This window comes from Lissotriton helveticus, chromosome 3_2, assembly GCF_964261635.1.
Source record: "Lissotriton helveticus chromosome 3_2, aLisHel1.1, whole genome shotgun sequence".
NCBI lineage: Eukaryota > Metazoa > Chordata > Amphibia > Caudata > Salamandridae > Lissotriton > Lissotriton helveticus.
In genome coordinates this window covers 293,950,521-293,964,818 of record NC_136062.1, presented here as the reverse complement: position 1 = coordinate 293,964,818, position 14,298 = coordinate 293,950,521, and the positions used below count along the sequence as shown (strand labels likewise).

At 48.4% G+C, this 14,298-nt stretch overlaps 1 protein-coding gene across 3 annotated transcripts in view; it reads right to left on the bottom strand.

Annotated features, from left to right (window-relative positions):
* The window catches only part of LOC144826671 (uncharacterized), a 201,854-nt gene that overhangs the window by 29,250 nt on the left and 158,306 nt on the right, over positions 1-14,298 (bottom strand). The window lies entirely within an intron of this gene.

The window sequence follows — 14,298 nt, the reverse complement described above, 5'->3', positions numbered from 1 at the left end:
TATTTTCCCATTCACTAGTAAACTATTGCTGCCTTTCTTGAGACTGGAGGGTGGTACCCAGACACTGAAGGGGAGGAAATGAGGCCACCTTCCCCATAGTAATTCAATATTATATTTTTGCTGCAAAAAGCTGCTGATTAGACTTCCTGAGTACAGCCCTTTTAGGTGGTGGGATTGTAATCTCTGTTGTGCAAAGTGTGAAGGTCCTTTAGAGGAGGCCACTATCTTTCACTGTCATTTCACTGAGGATGACCATGCTGCGAGTAGCACCACTCTACACAAAGTTAGCCTGAGACAGACACATGAAAGAAGAATCAGCCCATACTGGTTCTAAGAGTACAGACAGAAACCTACTTGTTATTCCGACCGCCAGTTCTCTCTAACCAGTGAGAAGGTGCTCCACAAAATACCTAGAGGACTGCCGTGCAACCAGAGATGGTGTCTGACTGACACCCAGGTCGCAGAGGTGACACAACATCACCTGAAGTCTGGTCTAAAGAAAGACCGGTCTCCCTGTCCCGGAACAACTAGAAGTACACTGTCTGAGTGAAGAGGGATGAAGTGAGCCAACCCTAGAGGAGGAGCTTACCGCTAGCATGGACAAGGGCAGTTTCCTCGGTACCCCAAGTCGGTACCCCAAGACGGTCATCAATGACCGTCTTGGGGTACCGACGGATAGAGCGGGGCCCCATTCCCTGAGTAGTGACCAGGTTGAGGTGAGGGTGACACCCAATTGATATGGGTACCCGGTAATCACTTCCAAACTTGCTCAGTTGGACATTACCGGTGGAGTATATGTATTTTTCACTTTATAGTTTTTCACTATTAGCAGCAGCTTTATATAATTCACCATTTTGGTCCTGAAGAATGCCCCGATACTGTTAGATCCTTGCGAGGGCACAAACATGTCGACCTTATTTTATCGCTCAACATTTGCATCCTCAAGTGCTAGCATACTGCTTTTTAACCTTGACAACGGCACTCTTGGAATAAACTAGTTATAGAGTTCCCTTAGTCATTTTTAAACACACCCTTTTGTATCACTCAGTGCTGCCCTTTCTTTTGAGTAAATAATCCTCTTCACACAATATGTAGTTGTGCCTTTGGGTTTGATGGAGTCATCAGCCATCCTCTAGCTCTTCTATCAACTAAGGGTACCCCAGTCAATCTCTCAGACTAAGGTCCCTGGTGAGAGGAGGCCAGACCCAAATGATGAGATATCACAATTTGTGAATGATGGGTTTTGGCACAAGAGGTTCTCTTCTCTAATAGAGGAGGTTGTTGTCTTAACCCCTGACACACATTTACCCCTGCCCCCTGTTCCATTCTCCTTTTTCCTTGTTTAGACCCGAGGTGTTTGGTGGTATATATATGTTCTCGAGGGGAATACACCTTGCAGGTCTTTAAAATTTCCCTTAGACCTTCCTTAATGTTTTGTTTCGTATGCACTGCAGCCTTACCACCCCCAGGGGGTCATGCATGTCAACTAATGCCCCATAAGGGGGTCGCCATGCACGGTATGTTTGTCACCAGAAAAGTGGACCATAGGCGAAGGAGCAAAATAAAGGAAAAGAAAATGCCCTGCTGTCATGAGGGTCTCCATGTATGGAAAGCCACAGCCAAAAGTAAGGCATGAGGCATCAAACCAAAAGTGGAAAGAGAAAGCACAGCCAAAAGTAAGGCATGAGGCATCAAATCAAAAGTGGAAAGAGAAATCGGCGATAGGCCTACTACTGTATACCGCAAGTAGTGCCTCCCGCAAATTGAGGAAACTCTGCTTCACCATGTGGGTGTTCCGGTTACTACGCAGGTCAAGGAAAAGCTACTGAGTCAAGTTCAAGAAGTCTTTATTCGATTAGTTCATCATAAAAGACATAAAAACAAAATAGACATACATGTGCAATTAAAGAATTATTAAATCATTTATAACTAATCAGCTTCTTGTACAGATAAAACAGCAACTTAACAATAAAACTTAATACAACCATAAATCATTTTAAAACAGATATGTAAGTCATTTAAGGTTAATCAATTTCTTAAACAAATATACTAGGTTATACATAACAGCTCTAGAACAACCAAAGGACAGGTGCTTAACAGTAACTAAGCTATCACCAGTTGTGTACTTTTATTATACCTACTTCTAAGCACCCAGGCCCAGCCTAGAAATTTAGCAACCCCGACCACAATAAGGGAATCTAGATTAGTTCTTAACAATCTAGTGGCTTCCACAGCCATTCGGGTACCTAGATTTCTACAGACCGGTCCAAGCCATTTAGCTCTGGGAGCAGAATACAGCGGGCATACATACAAAAAGTGATTCAGGCTCTCCCCAATACCATGACACTTGGGACAGAACCCCGTCCTTTCTGTTCCCCACTTTTTAGTAAACTCCCCAATGGGGAGCGAACCGCATCTGAATTGGAAAAATAGTTTGCGGTCCAGGGGTTTGGTAATGACATCCCAATACCCTTCAAGCTTGGGCACATCTTTATGCACAATAAACCGACCAGTAAGGCTACTAGAGCTCGATTTTCGGTACATATTAAGAGTCACCCAGTCCCAGTAACATTGTTTAAGAACCCTTTTTGAGGGAAAAATGGCTGACTCGGGCGATGACCACAATGAGTCAAGACCCAGAGCTAGTAAGATAGCCTTAAGGTCTCTGAACCACCCAATGTTCATGGCACCTGGACTATTTTTAACCTCCAGACATGCTGCAGCATAATAATGGAGTTCCGGTGTTGTCCACATACGACGCCAAAAGGATAATGGACGTAGTCTTGCTTGGTCCACCACCGAATGGCACCCAAGATCATAAAGGAGGGGGGTTAAGGGGGTCGACTGTGGCAAACCTATACATAACCTTAAAAATTTATTTTGGGCATGCATTAAAGGGTTCAGATTGCTGCCACCCCATAGTTCCGCACCGTAGAGAACCGCTGATAGTACCTTCCCACCATAGATCTTTATAAGCGGGGACATTGGCCTCGTAAATGAACCTTTATGCTCCTTAATCAGTGCCCCACCCAGCTGTTGATGTTTCAGAGCCATAAGTTCAATCTGATGTGACCAGCTCAACGTGTCGCTGAAGGTAACTCCCAGGTAGGTAAAATGCTTAGTTTGTTCGAGGGGGATATCCCCCATGGAGACCCTGGCGCTTATTTGCTTGTGTCCCCTCAGAACCATAAATTTGGTTTTTGACACATTCACCTCCAGCTCATGTTCGCTGCAGAAGCTCTCGAACCTTATCAAGGCCTTTTGCAGACCCTGTCTGGTACGAGAAAGCAAGAGAGTGTCGTCAGCGAACATGAGCAGGGGCATTCTCAAACCCGCCAGGCTCGGAGCATCCGTGGAGAAGTTATCAAAGTATTTGGTTACCCCATTGATATATAGGGAAAACAAGGTAGGGGCCATGACGCAGCCCTGCCTGACTCCCTTATCCACTGGAAAATTTTCCGTAACCTCACCCGGTTTCCCCCAGCGTACATAAGCAAAGGTCTGGGCATGGAGGTTCACTATAAGGCGAACCAATATAGGAGGCATACCCATATCCAGTAAAGAGTTCCATAAACCTGCCCTTGGGACCAGGTCAAATGCTGACCTAAGATCCACAAAGGCCGCATATAGGTTGCCTTTTCCCAAGGTAACAGTCTTCCAATGCAGAAGCATAAAACGGAATGCCTGGTCCAAAGTACTCACATGGGATCGAAACCCTGCTTGAAGAGGGGTGAGGATGTCATACTCCTCTATCCATGCCTGGATCCTAGTGAGCAGAAGACGGGTAATAATCTTTTGAACCGCGTCTATTAAGCTGATCGGCCGATAGTTGGATGGAACCGACCGATCACCTTTCTTGAAGATCGGCAGTATTTCGGCACCCGCCCAAGAATCGGGTACACTGGCGCCCGCTGCCAATGCATTAACCAGACGCACCAGATATGGAACCCAGAGGTCTGGGTCCTCCAAAAAAATATCCGCAGGGATACCATCAGGACCAGGTGCTTTACCCCTGGGGATAGCTCTCAAAACTGCTTCAACTTCCCTGGCCGTGAATACAAGGGTGTCAAAGGATAGTGGCCATCTAATGGAAACATACGCTGTGTTACAACATCTAAATTGTTCCACAAAATGGGAAACCCATTTTTGTGGTTCAACCGAGGCTGGACTTGGGCGACTATCCTGTGAGTTGCCCCACCTGAGAAGGTGCCAGAACTGCTGGAGATTCCTACTCCCGCAGGCCTCAGTTAGCGAAGTCCAGCGCTCGTTGTCCCAGTCCGCTTTGGCAAGGCGTTTGGCTTCATTGAAGGCTCTCCTACTAACTTTGATTCGGGCAGGATCCTTTGATTTTATAGCCTTAAACAAATCTGCGTGAGACTTCTTGCAGGCTTCATTAAACCAGTTTAGAGGTTTCTTACCCTTCCCTCTCCCTTTATTTGCAACATATTTGACAAAAAAGGATTTTAGGGACAAAAATAAACTGGCATGAATCGCTGCAATATCCAAATTCTGAGCACCACAGTTTGCAGATTCTGCCAGGGAGTTCGAAACCAGGGCTCTAATCTTAGCACGAGCTTCCACGTCAACCGAAACCTTTGGCCATCGTACCCTCCTCATATCGTTTGAAAGTACAACTGCTTCCTGGACAGGGTTAGGGTGTCGTACATTTAGCCCAAGGAAACTATCATCCTTTAGCTCTGCCACCAAGGGATCATGGTCACTTTCTTGGCGCTGTTTTACAGACATATCCAGAACCACCGGCCACAATGATATGTCAACTAAAATGTAGTCAATACGACTACGATGTCTACCATTAAAAAAGGTATAGTTGCCCATCCTATCCGAGCTAGTCCGACCATTGAGTGCACGAAGCCCCCAATTCAAACATAGACCATTAATATATACCGCAGCTTGGGACCATTTGGTGATCGGGGGTAAATCCAGTTGTGGGATTCCCCAGATCTCATCCTCTGCATTGGTTATCAGACCATCATCATAACTCAATGGTTCAAAACAAGTATTAAGGTCACCCATGAGCACTACATGACCAGAGTTTACATTAGAACTTAAAAACTCATCCTGCCACCCGTCATACCCCTAGCATAAACATTAATCAACAGTATGTCCAACCCACGGGCTGTTCGGATGCTAACTATCAATAGATCTAAACCATCAATGGAAATTTCTTTAACAGTAACACCATCAACTTGACGAATCCAGGTTGTTAGGCCACCCATAGCCCGACCTCTTAGGCCTTTAGTCGCAGGTTTATAAAAGTTCAGAAAACCGGGAAGATACACTGGGGTGATTGCCCAGGTTTCCTGAAAACACCAAATATCTCCTAGCGAGATAAACTCAACCCAGTCAGGAATACATATACGTGGTTCTAACCCTGCAATATTCCAACATCCCATAACAGTTCCCTTATTATACCTTTGTTCACATCGGCTAATATTTACAGACACGTTAGAAACATTAGACAGTGGAGAGGTAACTTCATGCTCAAGTGCAACAAGACTGGTACCCAACATCATCAACCCAGCGGACCCATCTTGAGAACATAGGGGTTGGTTTACACCAACTATGATAGCATCCGTTGGTGATGAGGGGGTCGGTGACAAAACCAGTGGGCCTGTCTCTAATTGATTGCTCAAACTCCCCTTCGTAAGGTTACAGGAATGGGCAACAAAACCTCCAGAAATATTAGAGGGGTTAGGGGGGACCACCCCCCCTCCCAAGTACTCATGATGTGTTACATCAACCCCAGTCAGCAATACTGGTCAATCATTTGATGCTAACCCTGGTAGGGGATCATAAAGGTTCCTCAGCGGTATATTCCAATGATCTTTAGGGTTGAAACTGCTTGGGTTTGGATACACTGGGTAATAGTTAAGTGGTTGGTGGACCTGCGGAAGCACATGATTGAGCGGAAATGTGGGGTACAGAGGATTATTAGTGACAAAGTTATTTGTTAACACTGATGGGCCGGGTGGTTGAGGTTTAATTTTAGGCCAACCCGGTGTTTGCGGGGGACAATTATAAGTAGATTGAGTGTAGGAACGATACCGTTCCTCAGGGTTAATTTGTGGCCCATGATAACTAGTTGTAAAATTGGACCATTTGAGGAGGCTTTTGGTATTAGAAACATGAGGGCGATCAGTTGGATTAAGCAGGGTCTCAGGATAAAAATAACTAAGATTCCTGGTAGAAACCCCTCCATCATGTTTCCCTACAAACCAATCAGAGATGTAAGATACTACTCTATTGTCCCTAAAGTTGATAATAACTATATCACCCTCTATATCCTTTGGACGAACCCCCACCCATTGGCATCTTCTGACCGAGACTATGTCCCCATTAAGATGTGCTGGAAGGGGTCTATTAGTTTTTAGCCAGAAGATGACTTTATTTTTCAAGCTATCCATGTTTTCCCGATCACCTTCCGAGACAGGCGGCACCCCCGTCATTACAATAACAAAGTTTATCGAGTCCGGTGGCAAATCCACATTACGTCTCTTAAGAGAAAGTTTTTGGGGTTTACCAGTGGTGGGGGCCAGAGAGCCCTCCCCTTTCTTTGTCTGTATCACAATTCCCCGTGGCGGGGGTTTACCAACAACTGCCCTAGCGTTCACTATGGCCGGGCTGGCTAATCTTGGAGGTTTGGCAGCCACAGCCGACCCTTTAGTTGGAATAGTGACTGTATTAGATACTCTGATTGGGGGTTTGCTGGGGTTAGTATTAGTAGTACCTGACACGGGTTTAGAAATGAGGGTATTGGTAGGAACCCCATTACCCTTAACAGAGGTAGAAGGCTGTATTAACTCAGGGGACACCAATAAACAATCCAATTTTTCGCTCACGACCCTGACCCGCTCTAACAAAGGTAACATGTAGGACTTAATGAGCTTCTCTATGAAAACACGAGTCGCCTCGCTGAGTCCTTCAAGAGCTAGGTCCGGAATCGGCAAGGTTTGAGCTTCAGGTATCAATACCTCTGTGTGGGGAGGGGTTAGTTTTTCTGGGATAACTGTTGGTGGGGGGGTTATTACAGTACGGCGATTTTGACCTTTCCTTTTTACCCCTCCCTTTCTCCTTCTTTTCCTTGGAGGAGAACATACCACCCTTTTGTCAACAACAGGCCCAGTAGCAACAACGCCCACACCCTTCAGTGATAGGTTCAGACTGGATTCAATACAAACCAATGGTGGGTTAGGGAGCGAGGAACAGGGCCCCTGATCCCTAACTTGACTATCTAGAATATTTACATCCACAAAACTTGAGTGATCAATAGGAATACAGGCTAGCTGATCACCACAGGTAGCCGTGTCACATGGCGGCGAGATAGTGGGAAACCTAAATATATTAGGTGTTTGATTAATATCTGTACCATCATCCTCAATCGAGCTCAGCCCTCGAACATCCGTGGCCTGAGTAAGATTTGAGTCTGATGGATAGGGCAGTTGGCTTCTCTTCAATTGCTCAATTGAGCGTCGGCGTACCGCCCTTCTTTCAGCAAGGAGAAGATCCCTATCCACATCCTTTGGTGTTTTTTAAAAAAAATTGTCGAGAGGGCCAAGTGGAAAACTACCCACACCAGGAGGGGCTGAATGACTCATATCAAACACTAGAGTAACCGGGGGTGGAGCAAAAATACAATAACTACCCCTTTTTGATACTTTGGTACAGAACTAGCAACTGCAAGGCAATGGACAACTATACTAATAAATATTTAAAACGACATACACTTTTCAGTCCAGATGACAATCCCGTGGCCCAGCCCGGCCTCCTTCGGCCCCGGACGGCCACAGACGGTCCCGCCCTTGTCCCGGGCTTCTCCCGCACGCTCCCGCGTAGCGGGCAGTGGGGACCAATTTATGCTTCTCGAGTGGCTACCCAATAGGATGGAGGACTGGGGGGCGTGTCCAGCGGGGAGAGCAGCCCAGGTGTGATCGATGGGCGCGCAGGGGCTCCTGGACAATGGAGTCCCTGCCTGCTCGCAGCCCCGCCGACACTCTGCCCTGCCCGCTCCTCCTCGCTAGTGATGACAAGCCCACACAAACAGGCGCCTTCAACGGCGCTGCGGGACCCGCGAAGCGGGTCCGGCGAGGTGGGTACAAAAAATAAAGCAGATTCCGCGGCAGCAACACCTGCGGCTGCAGCGTCCTCGGAGGCAAGAAGCAGGAAATCCCCAGGCAGCAGTTCAGAGGGGTTTCAGCAGTGAGGTCCGATGTCAGCGACCACTCCGTCAGTTAAGGGTTCCAGGGATATGCTGTGGGCGCCGGCTTTTCAGCAAGCAGGCGGGGGGCGTGTCCAGCGGGTAGAGCAGCCCAGGTGTGATCGATGGGCGCGCAGGGGCTCCTGGACAATGGAGTCCCTGCCTGCTCGCAGCCCCGCCGACACTCTGCCCTGCCCGCTCCTCCTCGCTAGTGATGACAAGCCCACACAAACAGGCGCCTTCAACGGCGCTGCGGGACCCGCGAAGCGGGTCCGGCGAGGTGGGTACAAAAAATAAAGCAGATTCCGCGGCAGCAACACCTGCGGCTGCAGCGTCCTCGGAGGCAAGAAGCAAGAAATCCCCAGGCAGCAGTTCAGAGGGGTTTCAGCAGTGAGGTCCGATGTCAGCGACCACTCCGTCAGTTAAGGGTTCCAGGGATATGCTGTGGGCGCCCGCTTTTCAGCAAGCAGGCGGGGGGCGTGTCCAGCGGGGAGAGCAGCCCAGGTGTGATCGATGGGCGCGCAGGGGCTCCTGGACAATGGAGTCCCTGCCTGCTCGCAGCCCCGCCGACACTCTGCCCTGCCCGCTCCTCCTCGCTAGTGATGACAAGCCCACACAAACAGGCGCCTTCAACGGCGCTGCGGGACCCGCGAAGCGGGTCCGGCGAGGTGGGTACAAAAAATAAAGCAGATTCCGCGGCAGCAACACCTGCGGCTGCAGCGTCCTCGGAGGCAAGAAGCAGGAAATCCCCAGGCAGCAGTTCAGAGGGGTTTCAGCAGTGAGGTCCGATGTCAGCGACCACTCCGTCAGTTAAGGGTTCCGTCATGAGGGTCTCCATGTATGGAAAGCCACAGCCAAAAGTAAGGCATGAGGCATCAAACCAAAAGTGGAAAGAGAAAGCACAGCCAAAAGTAAGGCATGAGGCATCAAATCAAAAGTGGAAAGAGAAATCGGCGATAGGCCTACTACTGTATACCGCAAGTAGTGCCTCCCGCAAATTGAGGAAACTCTGCTTCACCATGTGGATGTTCCGGTTACTACGCAGGTCAAGGAAAAGCTACTGAGTCTTCAATAGCCCCACTGGGGAACAGGGAGAACCAACTGGGGAGCGCAGTTATAAGGCCCTCTATGTGTGCCCCCACGGTGTGCATTGTAAACGCAGTGGGGCCGGTCGTGAAGGGGGGTTGGTTAATCATAGCGTTACCGGCTCGCAATGTCTCTGAAGCGCAGCACCTGGGGGTGGGTGCACGCTGGGTGTAGACCCGGCTGTGACATGGAAATAAAAAAAACAATGTAGGTGTTCCAGTTACTGCGTAAGTCAAGGGAAAGTTACTGTGTGTTCAAGGGCACCACTAGGGCACAAGGAGAACCAACTCGGAGACCATGGTCAGAAAGCCATCTCTGTGTGACCCCCCCCGGTGTGTGCTGTAGATGCAGTGGGGGCAGTCGTGAAGGAAGGGATTGCTTAAACAAGGCATAACCAGCTCCCTTAGTCCCTTAAGCGTGGTGCCTGAGGGCGGGTGCGCAGTGAGTGTAAAACCCGGCTGTGGCACGGGAATCAAATACCAATATAGGGGGGTGGTTGTGTGGCTTACCTGGTCTTTATGGTGTGTTATCTGACGAGATGTCAGGCGAGAGTGGAGGGCGGCTGCGTGCAACATCCTAAATAACTCTGTGGTGCGCACGTCTGATGACGTACGCATCGGTAACGTCCTTGATGCGTCACATCATCTGTACGTTCATGGACTCGTGGCAAAGTGCCTAGCATTTAGGGACCTGTGGTCCTATCTGGATAGTGGTTCCTCACTCTGGTGCCCAAATGCTGAAACTGGTGTAAATGATCCGCTAGACTTTCGGGCAAAAGGTGATTTGTCTTCCCCAAATGAACACGGCATGAACACGGTCGGCTGCCTGTAACATCCTAAATAACGCTGTGGTGCACGTGTTTGATGACGTACGCATCGGTAACATCCTTGATGCGTCACCTCGGCGTGTGCGTACCTGGACTCGTGACAAGATGCTTAGCATTCTGGGACTTGTGGTCCTATCTGGATAGTGGTTCTTCCCTCTGGTGCCCTAATGCTGAAGGTGGTGTCAATGATCCGTTAGACTTTTGGGCAGAAAGTGATTCGTCTTGCCCACATGAACACGGTTCAGGGCTGGATTCCAGCAAAAGGGTCGCTAAGACACACATCTCACCAGAAAACGCACCAGAATGACCAGGTAAGCCACACGACCACCCTTCTATATTGGTATTTGATTCCCGTACCACAGCCAGGTTTTATACTCACTGCGCACCCGCCATCAGGCGCTGCGCTTAAGAGTTAGTTACGCCTTGTTTAACCAACCCCTTCCTTCATGACTGCACCCTCTGCGTCTACAGCACACACCGGGGGGGGGGTCACACACAGATGGCTTTCTAACCGTGCTAACATTCCCTTGACTTACGCAGTAACTGGAACACCTAAATTGGTATTTGAGTCCTGTGTCAGAGCCGGGTTTACAACCAGCGCGCACCCACCCACAGGCGCCGCGCTTCAGAGACAGAGAGCCGGTTACGCTATGTTTAACCAACCCCCCTTCACAACCGCCCCAACTGCATTTACAATACACACCGTGGGGGTACACATAAAGGGCCGTCTAACTGCACTCCCCAGTTGGTTCTCCCCGTGCCCCAATGGGGCTATTGAACACTCGGTAGCTTTTCCTTGACCTACGTAGTAACCGGAACACCCACATGGTGAAGCTGGGTTTATTCAATTTGCTGGAGGCACTACTTGTGGTATACAGTTGTAGGCCTATCGCCACTTTCTCTTTCCACATTTGATTTGATGCCTCATGCCTTACTTTTGGCTGTAGCACTCCGTACATGGAGACCCTAATGACAGCAGGGCATTTTCTTTTCCTTTATTTTGCTCCGTCCACTGTGCCCCACTTTGCTGTTGGCAAACACTGCGTATGGCAACCCCCTTATGGGATATTAGTTAACATGCATGACCCCCTGAGGCTGGGAGGGCTGCAGTGCATACACAAGGATCATCACCTAGGCAGGGCTGGACTAGGAACCACAACCGGCCCTGGCAAAGTGCTGGCAAAGTGCTCGGCGGGCACTTTGCCCGGGCCATGCTGCAAGAACGGCCCTGTAACAAAAACGGCCCCCAGGGACCCAGAACCGGCCCTACCCGTGCGGCGCACCGGGGGATTGCCCGGTGCCCGCTATGGCCAGTCCGGGCCTGCACCTAGGGTTGATTGAGAGCAACTATGAAAAGGGCATGTACCCCTAAAGTGGGACTTCTTTGTCGGTGGATTGTGTAGGGTAATAGCGCTCCTGGGAAATACACAGCGAGTATATATTCTTGTACAATTTTAATTGCGGTGCATAAGGGTGGGGAGAGCCACACTCCACCCCAATGTGTGGATAACCACTGACAAACCAAAACAACAGTCCCTTGCACATGCCAACAGATTATATTAAGTATTATAGACAATAATAAAAACACTCTTGTTTCTCCGTTGAAACAGTCACTTCAGTTTATTCTTGAGATCCTTAGCCAACACGTGTTTCGTTGCGCCTAATTTGCCTATAGAGGCAATGCCTCTATAGGCAAACAGACACACTTCCTGAAAGCGCACGGCCGCGCTTAAGCTTCTACTACCTTCGTGCTGGGGCGCGAACATTGATTTCCAGAAAGCACACAGACGCTCTTGAACTTTCAAAAAATCCTTCGTGCTTGGAGCGTGACATTTGTTACTTAGGCGCATGAATGCGCTTCCGTGAGGTTGAGAAGGAAAAGCCTCATTATCCCTGAAAGCGCACAGACGCGTTTTTGATTACAAATACCTTTGTACTGGAGCGCAAAATCTATTTCATAAGCGCGCAGATACGCTTTCTGGAGTTTTGGTACCGGAAGGAATTTCTCATGGTGTTAAGAGCTGTTGAGAGGCTTGGAGTCCGGAATTGGTTTCTTACCTTTTTTGTTCTTTTGTTGTTTGTTTCTGCATGCTGTATGTGTGGAGAAGAAGAACCTTACCTTGGATATTTAAAGATACAGACACCATTACCAGAGGACTACCTGGTTACAGATAAGTACAGTGTATAATCTGATTGCTGTAAATCTAACAGTCTCTGTGCTACAGAGGGTACTTTATCACTGAGGAATAGTGATGAAAACACTGCTTGTTTTCTTTTCTTTATTTTTACCTTTTTTGCCTTTTTAAGTGGAATGCGTGCAGCAGCTTTAAATGTAAGTGTAGTACTTCACATATTTTACATTGATAGAGATCGAAGGATCAGTGTGGAAACTTATGTGTGATATGTTGTGTCTCTTATACAGGAAACACGGGGCTACCATAGGAGTGAGGTCTACAAAACTCCACGCTAGCGCTCCTTTGAGTGTTCTCACTGCTGCAACTTTATTGTTTCGTTTGTCCCTTTTTCCCCTTCCCCTATTGTGGTAAAATCTGCTGAGTGTTTCTAGTACTCGCAGGTGGTTCCATATAGGGGGAAAAAGAAACATAGCATCTTTCATCGCTCCCGCTGTATCCGGCTGACCAGGTTAGTGTTAACCTATATCCGTGCCATGACAGTTATGGCGCCATCTGCTGCAAGTCGATGTAATGACTTGCATAGTAATGGCATTGCGTGGTAACAACGCAGACGTTGTAACGACCGTGTTGTGAAATACAGCGTAGAAAAAGAACGCATTGTAAAGTGCTATATTCCCCCTCAAGGAGTCGTTGCCCACCCTACGGTGAGAGGAGGGAACCCATATGATGAAGCATTTCACCTAACGGTGAGTGAGGGTTCTCGTCCTGAAGGGAATCCTTGCCTTTTTCTCCTTTCATAGTACTTGCACTCTATTTTTTTTCCTTTCTTCTGACGCATAACCAGATGGACTTCTGTGTGTGTAGGAATTCCCTTGAGGGATCAGTCCCCTCTAGCTTTCACAGATCCCCCTTTCTGAACCCAACTGTGTTTAGGACTTGCTGAAGGGTGCCTGAGTGGACTGTCACAATGAAACCGGCCTGCTACCTGCTACTGGTCTATGGCACTTGCCCAAATTGTTTCCTAACGGACCCTTGCTGTCATAGCCTGCGGCACTTTCCCCAAGCCTGGGTGATCTGAACCACTGAACTGACTTAACACGTTCTCAAGTATGTCCAAACTGACTTTGAAGAGGTTAGCTCGTAACACTTGCCCAACATGTACCCACGTGGACTTTGCCGATGTAACTGAAGATACTATTTCTTGGCACTTGCAGACTGTGCTACTGAATGACTGCGTCATCGCGAATTTAAATGTGGAAGCTTGAGACAGTGACTGAAAGTGCGCCCAATCAGACTGTGTCGCTGCAGCAGAGACTGTCAAGCACCTAGAAATCAGCCCAGCTGTTGCCACAGAAACGGACTACATTGCTGCCTGACCACAAAGAGGTCTGCTCATCTGAGCCCCTAGCACGTCAAACAGAGTGTAAGAATGATCCTCCCAAGAGCAGTGGGTTCAGATTTTCAGATGATTCACTGTGTGGCCAGAAGAGGGCCATCACTCCAGCGACAGGCCAAGACCCAGCTTGCAGTCACCTCCTGTCTTCACAGTGTGACTCCACATCTGCTCCAAGATTGGAGTAGAGGGCCAGTGCACCGGCAGCAATGCGTCTTCCCCAAGCAGAGGGAGGACCTGGACTGACACGTACTGAGAACTTGCATGGCCTACCACGAGGACTCACTTTTGGTGATAAACAGAAGACTGAGAGGTGTGAAGCATTTTACATGTGCCTGAGGTTGACACCTGATTTGCACGATCACTGAAAGAGAGAGGGGATGTGAAGAGTAAATTTTGGGGATACTGGGCCTGTGGTATAGTGGACCTGCACCAGAGAACTCTGAGCTCCTGCATATTGTAGTGTTTCGTTTTTAAAGTGTATTAAAGTACTGCTTTTTCATAAAGACAGCATAGCGCTGGAAAATCAATTATAATGCGGTTGAGTGTTAAGTGCTGAACATGTAATATCCTCCCACTAAGCCACTGTGTAGCCTGGGATTGCTTGTCGTCACTACCACTGAGAGTCAAGTGCTAATGAGGT